General features: G+C 42.1%; 1 protein-coding gene across 3 annotated transcripts in view; it reads right to left on the reverse strand.

The window, feature by feature from the left end:
• The window catches only part of SPOCK1 (SPARC (osteonectin), cwcv and kazal like domains proteoglycan 1), a 480,430-nt gene that overhangs the window by 293,830 nt on the left and 170,403 nt on the right, over nucleotides 1–16,197 (reverse strand). The gene's annotated exons all lie outside the window — the stretch shown is intronic.

A 16,197-nucleotide genomic window follows, 5' to 3' on the forward strand; every position in this document is an offset into this window, starting at 1 on the left:
TGTAATTGAGCTATATTTGTCCATGTTCCCATTAGGATAGGAGTTTGTAACTCAGCTCTAAAAACATTATTCTACAATGTGACTTACAGCTTTGTTTTGTAACTCAGATTCTCACTTAATTTACAGCAGAAAACATAGGAAATAACTTATCAGAAGCTACTAGTGTATCTAGACAATAAATACCCTGTTTTCAAAAATAAGCGTATACAAACCTTCTAGCCGAAAGCATAGAAAACCCCTTTCATGCCTCTGCCCAAAGTGAATTTTATACTCCTAGCAAATGTTTATACGTTGGGTAATTTTATATTGCTCCAGCACGCCATCAGCTTAGGCCCTGAAGTATGTAGATTCAAACACAAGGCCCCTTTATCTGGTTTCGGTATACAGTAACTCCGCACTTAACATTGTAGTTCTGTTCCTGAAAAATGCAACTAAGTGAAACTGTGTTAAGCGAATCCAATTTCCCCATAAGAATTAATGTAAATAGCGGGGGTTAGGTTCCAGGGAAATGTTTTTTTGCCGGAGAAAAGGCATTCTATACATTTTAAACAATTTTAAACAAGCAATTTAATACAGGTATAAGTTTTAAACAGAGGAGATGCCCCTGCCTGACCCAACACAGGCACAGCCCCCTGGCACTGGAGATGAGGCAGGCAAGGAGGGTGAAGGTGTTGTAGGCTAGGAGAAGCATGTTGCGCAGCAGCTTCCCCTACTCTGCAAGCACCAGGTGTGGGGGGGAGGCCTCAACGCTCAGCCCGCCCACTCCCCCCTTTCCCCTAAGCCCCCATCCTTGACCCACCTCTTCTCCCCACTACCTCCTCCCCCTTTACTTTGCATGCTGCGTCCTCACTCCTCCCCCCTCCCTTCCCTCCCTTCTAAACGCTGCCAGCCAGCTGATTGCCACGGGCAGGAGGCAGGAGAGGGAGCCGGGAGGCGCGCCGAGACCTCACTCCTCCTCCCGCCCTCCTGCCTGGAGCAATTAGCTGGCTTGCGGCATTTTGGAGGGAGGGGGGAGGAGAGAGGACTTGGCGCACAGGCTCCCCCTTCCTCCCCCCGCCTCCTGCCTGCGGCAATCAGCCGGCTTGCGGCATTCCGGAGGCAGGGGAGGGAGGGGGAGCCTGCGTGCCAAGCCCCCCGCAAGCCAGCTGATTGCCGTGGGCAGGAGGCAGGGGGAGGAGGGGGTAGGCACTGATACGCGGGGTCTGCCGGTGGGCAGGAGCCACTGGGCATGGGGGGGGGCATAGGAAGGCTCCCAGCTGTGGAGAAAGCAGGCAGCCAAACAACGTAAGAGTGGAGCATTGCACAACTTTAAACGAGCATGTTCCCTAACTGATCAGCAATGTAACAACGAAACAACGTTAACCGGGATGACTTTAAGTGAGGAGTTGCTGTATTCCATATACCACTCACATAGCCTTCTTGAGCAGAAGTGATCAAAACTGAACAAAGGATTTGAAGTGAAGGTGCACAATAGATTTATATACGATTATAATTATTGCATATTATTCTTTGTGCCTTTCTCACTCTTTGCAACCGGCTCACTTTGCATGCTGGCCTCACTCTATGACCTGGCATTGAGTGGTTGTAGGACTATAGCCTCCTTTGGGGGCACCTTGCACGCTTAGAGGAGGATGGATGGGGGCCTCCTGTGTTCAGCGAGCACTGGGGATGCAATTCTGCCTGGCTCTTACATTGACTATATCATTGGAGAGTGGAATAGGGCTTCCTGTGCCATCCCATTTGCACACCCACATATGGGTAAGCAACTCTGGCCCAAAGCCTGTAAAGACCAAGGATAGTTATGATACCCAGTAGCAGCTTCAGCAAAGATGATTATTTATAATTTATTTTATAGGCATCAAAAGCGTTCTAGGCTTTTTCTTCAAAAGGACAGGATCCGGCACCAAGAATGGAGACTCAGTCTTGCTTTTGAATTCTTTAGCTTTGTTATGCTGAAAATCTTATTTTCATACAATGTTTTGTAATTGATTATGCTTTGCTGCTGGATTTACCAAGCATTAATCACTTCTGATTAATGAGACTTTTTTAAACCGAGTCCTTTCTTCTGGTAGCAGAATATTCTCTTTTTACCACTTACGATTTTTTAAGTGTTCATTTTGCTATTTTTTTTTAAAGCAACAGAAACTGTTTAATAATTCATAGCCCACAAAAGATTTCTTATGCTGCTGGCATATGGAACTAGTTCTGAAATCAGGAGTAGAGGATAAACCTGATGTGCAGGCACTTGAAAAGGGTTTTAGCTTAATTTCAGTGTTAAATGAACATTTTACTGCAAACACACCTTGTGCTTAATAAGGTGCAAAATATAGAATTTTTTAAACCTTTGTCTAGTCCATCTTCTAATCCTATTTGTCCTTTTTTAAAAAAAGAGCAAAAAAAGCTGAAATAATTTTGTTTTAGAACATTTATGACCAGACTTCATGCCAAAATATCATAGGAAAATACACAACAAAAAAACCCTACAAAAGGGAAGAAAGTTTGAGTTTTGTTGGTGTGGTTTTTGTTTTGTTTTTAATAAAAGCTTTAATGGCTTACAAAAGAGTAAATAATTAGTACACGCAGCTTCAGAGAGACAACTGCTCAACTGTGAAGCAAAGCAATACAAAACAAAACAAAAACAAAAAAACCCCCATAACACTAAGTTTCAATCTGATGACATTCATTTCTGGCCGAGCCAGGAGCTGATTGGTATATTAAGGGCGAAATTACCCATTCATTTCTGTACAGAAGGCCCAGAAAAAAGTTTGTCATATTTAAGTCCTACCTAAGATGATGATTTAAGTGATGCATTGACTCTGTGTTGGTTCTCTGCAGAGGGGTGAAATTCACCCTAAACTAATTTGATATACGATTTTTGAAACCATATTTTTAGAACTACAAGATGCTCTTAATATATCTCTCACTGTAAACGGGTCTTTCAAGCGGCTCCCTTATTACTGCTACTTCCTACAACTCAGTCCAGTACACTGATATTAGGTCATTTAATGCCTCTCTGTGTGAAGAGACATCAAAACGTGCAGAAATGTAGGTGACAGTTCTCTACGGCAAGTTGTGGCACAGTCTGCCATTGAAGGTGATAAAATAAAAATATAACTGGCAATAAGATTGGCTAAAAAATTAATTCTAAACACAAAATAATGAAACAAAATATCAGAACTGCTGCACAGAAACACATGCAGTTTCAGCTTTTTTAATTAGGATCGGTAGTAACATATGTGGATAGTTCTTCCAGTGTATGAGGATCAATTTCTGCACAACTGTACAGTACCAGTGGAGTTTTTAATGAGACCTACACTTCTCTACAGGACTAGAAAAGCCTGATCAAGCCCTGCCCATGATTCCATGCAGCTGTGTAACCTGCAGAAGCTTGTAATAGGTTTAACAGTGCATTATAGATGTTCATTATTTTTATCCCTAAACACCCTCTTTGTTGCTGAATGGAATATAGGCCTAGTTTGACCGTCGCCATCTCGGTCAACATCGGGGCTTAACAGGTGATCTCCAGAAAGTGCAAGTCTCTGTATCTTACACTAAAAATCTGAGCTCTGTAGCTAGGGTTCCCAGCCCTGAGGTGCAAAAAACCCAGGATATCTGGGATGATCCTGAGCCCATAAAATTGGACAGTTAGCAGTGTATACTGAGCCGTCTTACAGATTTTCCCAAGACAGCTATCTCAAAAGAGAAATCCTTGGAAAATCTGGACAGGTGGCAACCTTACCTGTAACTGAGGTCTGCACCAGAATTGCGGCTCAGACACAGAGGGGGACACAACACACACTGACCAGTGGGTTACACTTGAATCTTTATACACATACCTTTGAACTCACTATCGGGTCTGCCATTACATGCATTGCCAGAATCACACAAGTTGTTGTCTGCAGCAACCTTAATGGATAACCTATCATCATTTTACCTTTTCTTAAAACAAGGTCTTGTACATTTTAAAGAGGAAAATTTAGATTAAAATGGAAAAAATCACAAGAACTCCATATTCAACACAATATGAAAATATTTCAATTCAGCAATACTGCTGTGGTACCTTATGGGAGCTGAATTTTGGGTGCCTCAGGCTCTCATTCTTCTCTATATGTCGAGTACCCTGGTCAGACTACATCTCCCATGATGCACTACAGTCTCCCTCATGATAAGGGAAGGGTGTTTCATTTATGTGAGTCTCTGCCAACCTGCATCATGGGAGATGTCGTCTGACCAGGGAGTTCAGCCCACAGACAGGAATGGGAGAACGAGGAAATTACGCAACAACAGCCATGAGGCATCGTATCGTAGTGGGATATCCTAATCAAAATATTTCACTTTTTGGCTAAAATACTTTAGATTTTAACAAAACCTCCAATAACTTCAGTTTTTCAACAAAACCCTGAAAATTTCTGCCAGATGCTTTTCATGAAAAATTCTGTTTACTCACAAATGCAATTATCCACCCTAAAAAAATAAATAATTAAAGTTCACAGAATATTTTTGGTGAACCCCCGCAGGCAGGCTCTCTGGTGTTTGTGCTCCTGCCAGGCAAGACGCACAGATGTACAGTATCGACAGCAGTGTTCGATATCCCAAAGCAGGAGGCTCTTCTGCTTTGACACTAACGGTCTGTCTACATTGGAGCTGGGAGGTGTAATTCTAAGCGTGCGTAGATGTGCCTCCAGTCGCTCTGCTTAAGCTAGCAAGCGTGCCCGTGGCCGCATGGGTGGTGCTTGGGCTAGCAGCCCAAATACACACCCAGGTGGGCAGGCAGGACTGTACTTGGGGCATCTAGCCACCAGCACTGCAGCGTCCACGCTGCTATTCTTAGGCTCTAGTTTAAGCAGAGCTAGTGCAGGTATGTCTATGCAAACTGGTAATCACACCTCCCAGTTTAAATGTAGACATACCCTCAAAATGAAGAGGGACCAGAGCTGGAGCAAGTATCCACTGCACCCTTTTAAGGGATCCCGGCTCCCACTCCTGCATCTCCTCCCCCAGGATTCCTAGACACAATCTGGTGGGATAACCATAATCCTGCCAGGGACTGTCACTGAAACAAAGGGCCATCCTTTCTATTACTGTCCTTCTGTCCCTACCTCCACTGCCTGCTCCCATTTCCCAAATGTTGCCTGCCCGTCCCTCTTCACCCTAGCTAGGCATTGGCAGGGGCATTAAGAGCAGAGGGAAAAGTCTTCTTGCAGTGCTCCTGGTGACGAATAGGTATAATTCAAGCAAAGACTGTTGCCAAGTCTTTGAAGCCCTGGTGGATGGCTAAGATTCCAGCAGCAATGTAGGAATGCATAACAGGAATGCCAAATGCAAAGTCATACCCACTGCATAACACTTGGCAGCCTTGCTTACACTACCTTTTGCTGCAGCTTTTCAAAGAAGCAATGTGATGCACCATACTATGGGTCCATTACATATGTCTACACTGCAATTAAGAACCTGCAGCTGGCCCTCGTGCCAGCTGACCCAGGCTCACAGGGCTCGGGCTACGGGGCTGTTTAATGGTCGTGTAGGAGTTCAGACTTGGGATGCAGCCCAGGGTCTAGGACCCTGAGAGGTGGGAGGGTCCCAGAACTTGGGTTGCAGCCTGAAACCAAATGTCTGCACTGCAATTAAACAGCCCTGTGAGCTCAAGCTCTGTGAGCCTGAGTCAGCTGGCACAGGCCAGCCACGGGTGTCTAACTGCACTGTAGCCATACCCTTAGACTACCACAAAGAAATTTGTCCTGTCTGCCAGGATGTGTGCAACTGCGGATAGATCTGCTTCCCCTTTCTGTGTTGGTCAGGGCAGAATTCAGCCTGAAGTCAGCAGAATAGCGGATAAGAAAATGGATATATTTCCATGCAAAGTTTCATGGAATATTTCCCCCTCCATTTTCCAATATTTCTTGACCAGCTCTACTGAGCAGATAGACAAGATATCAGCTTCCTGTTTCTTCAGTGATTTTTAATTTATTCTTCTTGTAAAGGGACTGATCTTGTCAAGAGACTGCTCACTGCAACAAAAATAAGTCTAGCCACAAGCTGGAAACGCACCTGCTTTATTTATGCACAACACAACAGAGTATGGGGGAGGGGGCTAGGAACTCTCACCAACTAATCAGGAAGTAAAGGATGTGGAGAACATGGCTCAGTCCCATAATATTTGGAGTCATCCTTATTATAACCTCTTTACTACAATTATATTAAACAACAATTTAAAAGTAATTTTAATATAAGCCTATTACAAACTGAATGAAGCAATTATAAATAAGTCACAATTTTCTGTTTTTAAAACAGCCTTTGCTAAATATATCTCAGCACTTCTGAGAGGAGTCATGATTTTAAAAAATATGTCATTTACTCTTTATATGAATAATTTAGCATGAAAACACAGGTAATGACTGAATCAGGCTTGCACTGTAATTAATGAGTAAAGAAAGCAACCATACCATTCATGTGCATTTGATAAATTGAATCTACTGGGTGTATAATTGGGGGGGAAGTAACCTGGGAGCTAAAACACATTAATAACGGAGACTGACAGTTTAGAATATAATATACATTGTACTGTTACAAATTCTATTATTCATTCTGTGGCTATTTGCAATTTGAAAGTAAAAAAACCTACCTCAACTTCCTGCGTACGTAAGCATTATAAATGAGAAAAAATAAATAAATAAAAGAATGAACTCAAACAATACAAAAGAATGTTAACATTTTCCACTTTGGTCTCCCCTCCCACCCCCCAGCAAATTTTAAAAGTATAATCACTAGGTTCAGGAGACCTGAACCTTCAAATGACATCTGTATATTTTACTTTTTTGACAAGCTACTAGCATCCTTTGCTAGTCAGAATTTAGTTATTTTGTCAGCTGGCCTAATGACCATTTGCAAACAAGTTATTTGTCCCAAAAAAGATCGGAAACCAAAGAACCATTTCCTTTTGGCTGAAAAAACAAAGGCATGGGTTGTTTTCCCTCCTCCCCCCGCACCATAGCTAATAGATTTTTTTAAAAAACGGTTTTCATTCAACACCTTAACAAGTTAAAATACATTTGACTATTGATAGATTCAATAGGAAAGGCAAAACTGAGCATGTTTCCATTGTTTAATGAGAACAGAACCCTGAGGCCATGAACCTACAACAGATTTTTTTTTCCTACAGCAATATTTCTGCAAGACGACAATACCTTCCTCGAAGTCTGTGCTCGTGTTTGCTTTTACCACATTAAAAGTACCCTGCTATGCATAAAATAATCACTAATAGGAGTTTTGCTTACAGATCTGGACACTAAGTCAATCCTTTAAGTATGTTAGAGTAAAATTCAACTCCGTTCAAAGGGCCTGCCCAAGGATCTGTGCATCACTAAAATCCTGTAATAAGGTTCTCAGTGGAACTCAGATGGATCTTGTGTAGGATCTCTGCACAGGGACCTATCTGACCAGCTAGTGAGTGCATATTCAGTTATATGAAAGTGTTATACAGCAACACAATAAAAACCAGAGGGTCACCCTTACTCACAGTCACATTGAGGTACTCACTGTGGGTAGTCCCATTAACTTCAGGGGCACTACTTGTACCGTAAGGTACCAGTCAATGTGAATAAGAATAAATTAGAACTGGACCCTAAGTTACAGTTTCTGTTTATGATGTTTGAGGTCAACATCTAATAGTAGCAGGATAATTGAGAGCCCAGTAAAACACTAAATGTTGCCTCCACACTACCAAAGCCTAAAGCTACAGCATATTTTAGAGAGTCAAAATCTCAGGTATATGAATGCAGAGGCTGCCTTTGAAAAATTGGTCCTGTGTATCTTGCCTTGTGGCAAAAATATGCAGTTACTGTGGAAGTGAAAATAATACGTTGTTTCTCAACATGCATAAGCCAACCAAACACGCGTGACATTTACTGACAGAACTCTAGAGGCTCACAGTTTACAAAATTTATCTTTCCTTACACTAAGAGCCTGACAAAAGACCTTGTACAACCAGAAATGAAATGCAGCTTCTGCGACATTGTCTTCATTATTACATCTAAATGTTCACCAACTCTTGACTACACAAGAAAAAAAAGTGCAAGATGTCAATGATCACGGTAAAAGTCTTTTAAAGCCACAGAGAATGATTTAGCCTCTGACCTGCTTTTTGTTAACCATGGCTAACCCACCTCATGCCCTACGGCCAGCTGAGGAGGAAGCCTTTTGCACGGAAAGCTCTGTGAGGATTTCCAGGTGAAGATTTCCCTATAGCATCCCATTGTGAGAGTGGGGGTTGTCCCCACGGTAAACCTGCGCGACCTGCCCCACACCTGGAAGATGGATAGTACGTCTGACTCCTCCTTTCCCTTTGGAACTGCACTCCTAAGGTCTCCCGAGCCTGAGGAATTTATGAGACCCCTGGGGCTCTATTACATTTTCCTGGTCTGTGAGCCTGGAGCGGGAGACATTTTTCATCCCCACTAGCTTTGCCCCAAGCCCTTCCAGTCTCTTTCCCTTCCCCCAGGGAGGGACCTTGGACAAGCAAAGATGGCAGGTCCTGGGTGTGGGTGCTACAGAATCCACTGAATGGAAGCGGAGAAATCCATGTCTGCTGGACCCCTACATGCACAGATCAATGTGGGATTCAGAATGTATAGCAAGAAAGACAGAAGGAGCTACTGTCAAGATAGTTGGTGTTCTCCTCTAAGCTCCATCTCCTGGAGTCTTGGATTTAGAGGAGAATACCAGTTTTTATTTAAAAAGAAAAGTTTGTAGCCTTCATGGCTATGAAGAAAAGTTTGAAAATGTTACCCAAGTGCGTCCCAATGGCTCAGAAAGCAGAAGGCAAATAACAAGAACCCAACATTTAATTAAAAAAGAAAAGAAAAAAAACAATTAATGTTTTTTAGGCCAGTCTCATGATTTGTGAGCTTTTGGGATTAGCAATAATGAGAGAGACACGGAAGAAAGAAAAATTTAAAATGTTAAAATTTCTAGCACTTTTGGCTCAGCTCTTGTGGAAGAGTTTAGGAAATGTGAAGGAAAGAAGAAGGGACTGGGTCATTTTAGTCACAAGAAGAGCGCAAAAATATGGATGCAAAGGCATCCCTCTGTCCATCCTTTCAGCAATTATAGATCATCTGGGGACACAGGAAACATCGATAAAGCCACTGCGGGGAAGCTAAATGAATTCTTTGTATCAGTCTTCACTGCAGAGGATGTGAGGGAGGTGCCCACACCTGAGCCATTCTTTTTAGGTGACACATCTGAGGAACCTTGCCTGGCTGAGGTATCAATAGATGAGATTTTGGAACAAATCAATAAGTGAAACAGTAATAAGTCACCAGGACCAGATGGTGTTTACCCAAGAGTTCTGAAGGAACTCAAATGTGAAACTGCAGAACTATTAACTGTGGTTTGTAACCTATCATTTAAATCAGCTTCAATACTAAATGACTGGAGGATAGCTAATGTGACATCAATTTTTTTTAAAAGGCTCCGGAAGCGATCCTGGCAATTATAGACCAGTAAACCTAACTTCAGTACCAGGCAAATTAGTGAAACTATAGTAAAGAACTGAATCATCAGACACACAGATGAACACAATTTGTTGGGGAAGAGTCAACACAGCTTGTATAAAGAGAAATCATGCCTCACCAGTCTATTAGAATTCTTTGAGGGTGTCAACAAACATGGACAAGGGTGATCCAGTAGATAAAGCATACTTGGACTTTCAAAAAACCTTTGACAAGGTCTCTCATCAAAGGGTCTTAAGCAAAATAAGAAGTCATGGGATAAGAAGGGAGGTCCTCTTATGGATAAGTAACTGGTTAAAAGAGAGGAAACAAAGGGTAGGAATAAATGGTCAGTTTTCAGAAGGGAGAGAGGTAAATTGTGGTGCCCCCAAAGAGCTGTACTGGGACCAGAGCTGTTCAACTTATTTATAAATTATTTGAAAAAAGGGGTAAAACAGTGAGGTGCAAAATTCGCAGATGGTACAAAATTACTCAGGATAGTTAAGTCCAACACAGACTGTGAAGCACTACAAAGGGATCTTACAAAACTGGGTGACTGGGCAACAAAATGGCTGATGAAATTCAGTGTTGATAAATGAAAAGTAATGCACACTGGAAACCATAATCCCAACTATGCATACGAAATGATGAAGTCTAAATAAGCTGTTACCACTCAAGAAAGAGATCTTGGTGTCATTGTGGATAGGTCTCTGAAAACATCTGCTCAATGTGCAGCAGCAGTCAAAAAAAGCTAACAATGTTAGGAACCACTAAGAAAGGGATAGACAATAAGACAGTAAATATCATATTGCCTCTATATAAATCATACAATTTTAAAAAAATGTTAGAATTGGAAAAGGTACAGAAAGGGGCAACAAAAATGATTAGGGGTAATGAACAGCTTCCATCTGAGGAGAAATTAAAGAGACTGGTTCTGTTCATCTTAGAAAAGAGATAACTAAGAGAGATGTGAGAGAGGTTTACAAAATCATGAATGGTGTGGAGAAAGTGAAGACGGAAGTTTATTTACTCCATCACATAACACAAAACCAGGCATCACCCAATGAAATTAATAGGCAGCAGGTTTAAAACAAACATAAGGAAGTAATTCACATAATGCATAATGAAACTGTGGAACCCACTGCCATGGGATACTGTGAAGGCCAAAAGTATAACTGGGTTCAAAAAAGAATTAGACAAGTTAATGGAGCATAGGTCCATCAAAGGCTATTAGACAAGACGGTCAGGGATTCAACCCCATGCTCTGGGTGTCCTTAAAGCTCCGATTACCCTCTGTTGGGCCTGGATGACAGGGGATGGATCACTCCATAACTGCCCTGTTCTGTTCATTCCCCTCTGAAGAGCACCGACCATTACTGGAAGACAGGATACTGGGCTAGATGGACCATTGGTCTGACCCAGCATGGCCATTCTTATGCTAACTATGTTCTAATATTCTTCACTATTGATTACATATGCACCTTCATCGCTGACTCCTCTTTCAATAATCATGACTTATTTTCTTTTGGATGATTCTTAATCCTGCTTTGACGGTCTCACGCATGACATTGGTAATGGTCTTTTTCACAGAATCATCATATGGGTCCAACACAAAAATGTCACCTGCAAAGTCAAGATCTTGAAGTGTTCATCTATTCCTTTTAAGTCCTGTATCTTCCTTTGATGTTGCTTTTTGCATCACAATCTATCACAATGTAGAAAAGCAGAGGTGATAAGCTCCCTTGTCACCCTCCAGTGGCTAGGTCAAGCCAGTCAGTCTCTCCACTTTCTGTCCTTACACAGCATTTTGAACCTTCATACAGCATCTTAGAGAGGGACACTATCTTTCTGGAAAGCCCATATTGTTGCAAGAGCTTCCATAACAAAACTCTATGAATGCAATCAAAAGCTTTGGTGAAATCTACAAAGCCCAAGACCAATCTTCTCTGGTAAGCAAGCCCTTTCTCAATCAATCAATCATCTCAGGGTAAAGATGTGATCTATACACAATCTTTTCAGTCTAAAGCCTGCTTGCTCAGTATGCAGTTTTTCAACTATGACTACCCTGTCCAACAGTACATTACAGAACACTCTTCTGGGTGCCTGGAACTGCTCTCTCTTGGACTAATCCTGGACAAATGAATTCTGTGGGAGCTCTGAGCACTGATCTCACTAGACTCAGGGTCAGCCCCTCTGGGCAGCTTCCCTCCTGTTTCTGAGGTTTCTTCCTTGCAAAAACCTAGTATCTGCCCAGGGCAGATACAAGTAAGACAAATAAATTGTTCCTGCCTCCGACACACAGAAAAATTCATGCTTGTATGACAATTTTAAGCATCCTTAAATTTACTTAAATTGCAAGCTCTTTGGGACAGGGCCATCTTTTGTTGTATTAGTACAGCACCTAGCACAATGGGGTCCTGGACAGAGGCTGCTAGGCATTACCATAATACATATAATACATAATAACAATAATAAGCGGAGACATGTAGGTAAGCAAGTATACACTACAAGGCTCTTGCGTTAGTTCTCTATTGGATTTTTACTACTCTGTTCTGGGTGATCAAGAGATGAGATGAAACTCATTTTAAAATGATTTAAAGCCCTTTCACAGTATCTCACATAATACTTTTTTTTTTGCGCTAACAAGAGAGAAAATTTTTTTTATTATTCACTATGTGTCAAATGTAGCCAACTCAGATGGATACTATCATCAACAAAGTCAATCTACTGTATAACCGTATGTTAAATTAAGTACTCAAAGGGTATAGCAAAAAAGTGCTAGTTTAAGAAGCTGCCATTAACTCTCACTAAAGCCTCTTTATCCAATTTCTGACAAATATTCTTAGAGGTTCCCACCCACTTTCATCAACATTTAACCCAAGGACACAGAATACATAGGAGAATTGAGCCTGAAAGTAAAAATTGTATTTGTACATTAACTGGATTTAAGGCAGTTCCTTTGATCTTTTCCCTGGAGAGCACACAATTTTCAGTCACACAGTGCATAATGAAACCATCTCAGGAAAGAACAAATATATTGTGACAGAATGAATTTATCCCCACTTCTAAAAGGAGGATATGGAAATTGCCAGCTATTTCATTATCCATCTAGATGAAATATTGAAAGAGACAACAAAAAAATACGATTCTGGCAGAACTTTTCAGAAATCTTGTCAGCTAGGTTTTGATTTACAAAACTAAACCTTGAACCAGAAGAGGTTCTGATCCAACCTCCTATTAGTCAGACCAGAAAAGACCAAGGATGGGAATCACCTCTAAGACCAATACATTCCCAGGTGTTGCAGGAAGCAGTATGGCTAATTCAGTAAGTAACACACACTGAGTCATATCCCCCTTCACCAGGATGACTGCAAGCTTACAAAGCTAAGACCAAATTAACGCATACATGTGACTTCAACGCACCCATCTTTAAATTAACTAAGTAAACAAATAATCCCGTTGCCTTTTGCCTCCTCAGGACTTCAAATGCATGCAGTGAGACACCCACCAAGCTAACCAATTTCCTCCTATTGTTACTTTTTTGGTTTAGTTGTTCCCTAATACTTGGCATCTCCAAAGAGTTAATGAAAACGGCTGTCTGTAATGCAGAGGCACTTCCTATAGATATTTCGCTAACTTGTCTAAAAGCAGCTTTCACAGGGTCCTCGTATTTATAAATAGTAGGGCCATTATCTAAATGGGTGCATAAATATTTATGTTTTGTCAGATGAATTACACTTATCAGTTATTTGTCTGTATCTAGTAGAAATGAGATGTTGACTGAAAAAAACTGCACAGAAAATCCTCCTCAGCCTGCGTCATTCACACATTTGGAGAACCGCAACACTGATTTGAAGCTTGTTTTGCTCTCCCCCCCGAGCCCTGGGAAGTGTACATGGTAAATGAAACAGGAAAGCCTGCTGCACAGCAATCATTAAACCACAGACACAGCTATTCCTCTGGAGAAGAATAAAAACAGGACCTCATTCTGAGATGTACAGGACACCTCCTGTGAGGTAACGAGCACCCTCAACTCCCACTGGAACCAAGAAGGTCTGAGGTTCTTAAGTACCATAACAAAAACTGGGGCAATAGACTTTATTAACACTGGTTTGCAGCCCGTTTACTGATTTTCTTTTCCACCCTAGACCAATCATTAAACCTCTTACCTTCATAAAGAGCATTAGGGAAGGATGGTAATTACTACCTCATTGCTCTTTTAAAATTAGCTCTAGAAAGAGGCAGCTGCACTTGTTTGCTTCATTCTACCCTCCTGCTACAGAAGATCATTCCAACATCGAGCAGTTTGAAAGCACCAGCTGCTGCTTCCTAAAGTTAATCTAGCCTGTATCATAAACGTCTCCCCAAGGCCTATTGCCCATTTTAAGCAAATAGTTTGTGTCAGCAAATTACACACTTTATTTATTTATTTATGTAAGACAGGGAGAAAATATTTTACACCTCTGGTCTTGCTGTGAATAGCAATTTCCCAATGGTAACTTGTCTCCAAAGTATGCATTAATCTCAAGAAGTGATTCAAAATTCCTCTGCACATTAAGACATTTCTAGACACTTCTGGGGCTTCTCTCTCTTTTCTGGGAAATGGGAATATGCATCCAACCAGGATGGTCTTACTTAGCAAATGGGTAGTGTATTCTGCTGCAGATTTTTCAATTCATCTTTGGCAGAAGAAACCTTTGAAACACCTAGTGATAAATTTCACAGGAAAGCCTTGAGTCTATGGGATCTAATTCTGGACCTGGCAACATAAAGTGATAAAAATGTAAGAGGAATTGTTCAGACGAGAACAGCATCGTGTGCAGAGAAAGGGGGGAGGTGCTGGGGCCTACCTAAAGTACTGAAGTTAAGTCACTAATAAAGTGTTTAATGAAGACCTTGGCTTAGAATAAAAATAAGGCTGGCTTAAAAGGGCTTGCATTTGAGTATAAAAGAACTAAGAATATATATACAAATACAGCATCTCTCAGATCAGGGACCTCACCAAAGCTCTATGACCATGAATACTTCTCCACCAAACCTCCACACACATTTAGGATGTAAACCTTCAGTTTCTGAGACTGGTTTACATTTCTGCATTGCTCATTCAGTTATAGGTGATGTGCAAAGGATATTTTGTTAAGTGGGTACAAAAAGTGTTGCTATGATGAAGAGATGACCTGAAGTTTTTTTTGGTGTGGTGGTGGGGTTGGGGTGGGGTTGTGCGCAGTGGGTTTGTTTCACTTTAGAAATAATTCAGGAATGCCAATGCTTCTAGTCCCTAGTTTCAAAAGGTCTCAGGGGGGTTTATGAGCTTTAACATCTTCATTCAAGGTGCAAGGGTGTTGGAACCTTTTACAAACCTTCCTTTACTCACAATATTAATTATTCATTACTGTTAAATAGGTGTAACCCTTCTGCCTGTCAGAGCTGGCAGCAACAAGGGCCGGGTTCAGTATCTAGGGGTTCCATTCTAATAACGCTATGCAAAACCGGCTCGAGCCCCCACCCAGTGACCTGGGACAAATATATACCACCCCCGCTGGGCACCTCCAAGAGGCAATACTTCCCCTCTCACAAGCACAGAGTCTGAGTGTAGCAAAAAGCCTTTTAATAACAGAGAGAAACAATGTGGCATTACGTTGGGGAAATATCACCAACAGGATTCATAACACAAACCATGAGCAAAAACCCACCCCAAGCAAATTGAGGTGTGTCCGTTCCCTTAGGTTCTTGAGTCCAGCAACCCAAAATCACCCAAAGTCCCAAAAGTCCAATGACCCAAAAGTCTCTGTCCCTGGTCAGGGCAGCCCCAGAGTTCAAAAGTTTATCTGCAGAGTTTTATCTCTGAACCTGGGTGGAGATGGGCGGGGGGGTTAAGGGGCACCTTACGTGGCCCAAAGCTGCTGGCCCCACCTCTCCATGGGGCTCCGTTCTGCCAACCGCCCCATGAGCTGCTCTAGGCATCCGACAAACCGCTCTGCTCTGCTCCAACAGCCACTCCGCTCCCCAAGCTGCTCTGCTCGCCGTCCCACAAACTGCAATGCTCTGCTCTGCCAGCCGTCTCGCAAACCGCTCTGCTCCACAAGCCGCTCTGCTCTGCTCGCCGTCCCGCAAACTGCTCCACCATATATCTTCAGGCTCCCCCACTACTTAACGCAACACGCAGTGATTTCAGCTCTTAGTAAGTTTAGCTCTTTTATGATTTCAGCTTGTAGCAGGAGAGCCTCAGTGCTGGTGCACCATTAGCCCAAAGTGAATTCAGCTCAGCAGCCTGTAATTAGGCTCCTAATAGAATCAAAATTAGCTTTGATATTCCACAGTGGAGAGAGGAGGAAGTGCAATTAGCATATAAGGCCCTCACCAGAGGTCCCATGCCACCAAGTATTAATACCTGTCCCCAACCTCTCTCAATTCACAGAGTTTTGGAACCCATGTCCCTTGCCTAGCGAATGCTACTTAGTTGATGGCGAGTCCCTCCATCATAACAAAAGGCCAAGTACAGTTCCACTGTCCTTGATTCACATAATCAGGATAATAACAATTTATTCTTCCTGCCCCAATAACAGACACTGGGGATCCCACAGCAGCCAAAGTGACCATTTGGGCAGCTATGGGCTCATGCTAGGTGGGGTGGGTGTGCCTATGCAAATGAGATCAGCCCCTGAAGTTCTTTCCCACAATTTGCCACACCTCACCAACAGATGTCAGG

Source organism: Caretta caretta, chromosome 8 (genome assembly GCF_965140235.1).
Source record: "Caretta caretta isolate rCarCar2 chromosome 8, rCarCar1.hap1, whole genome shotgun sequence".
Taxonomy (NCBI): domain Eukaryota; kingdom Metazoa; phylum Chordata; order Testudines; family Cheloniidae; genus Caretta; species Caretta caretta.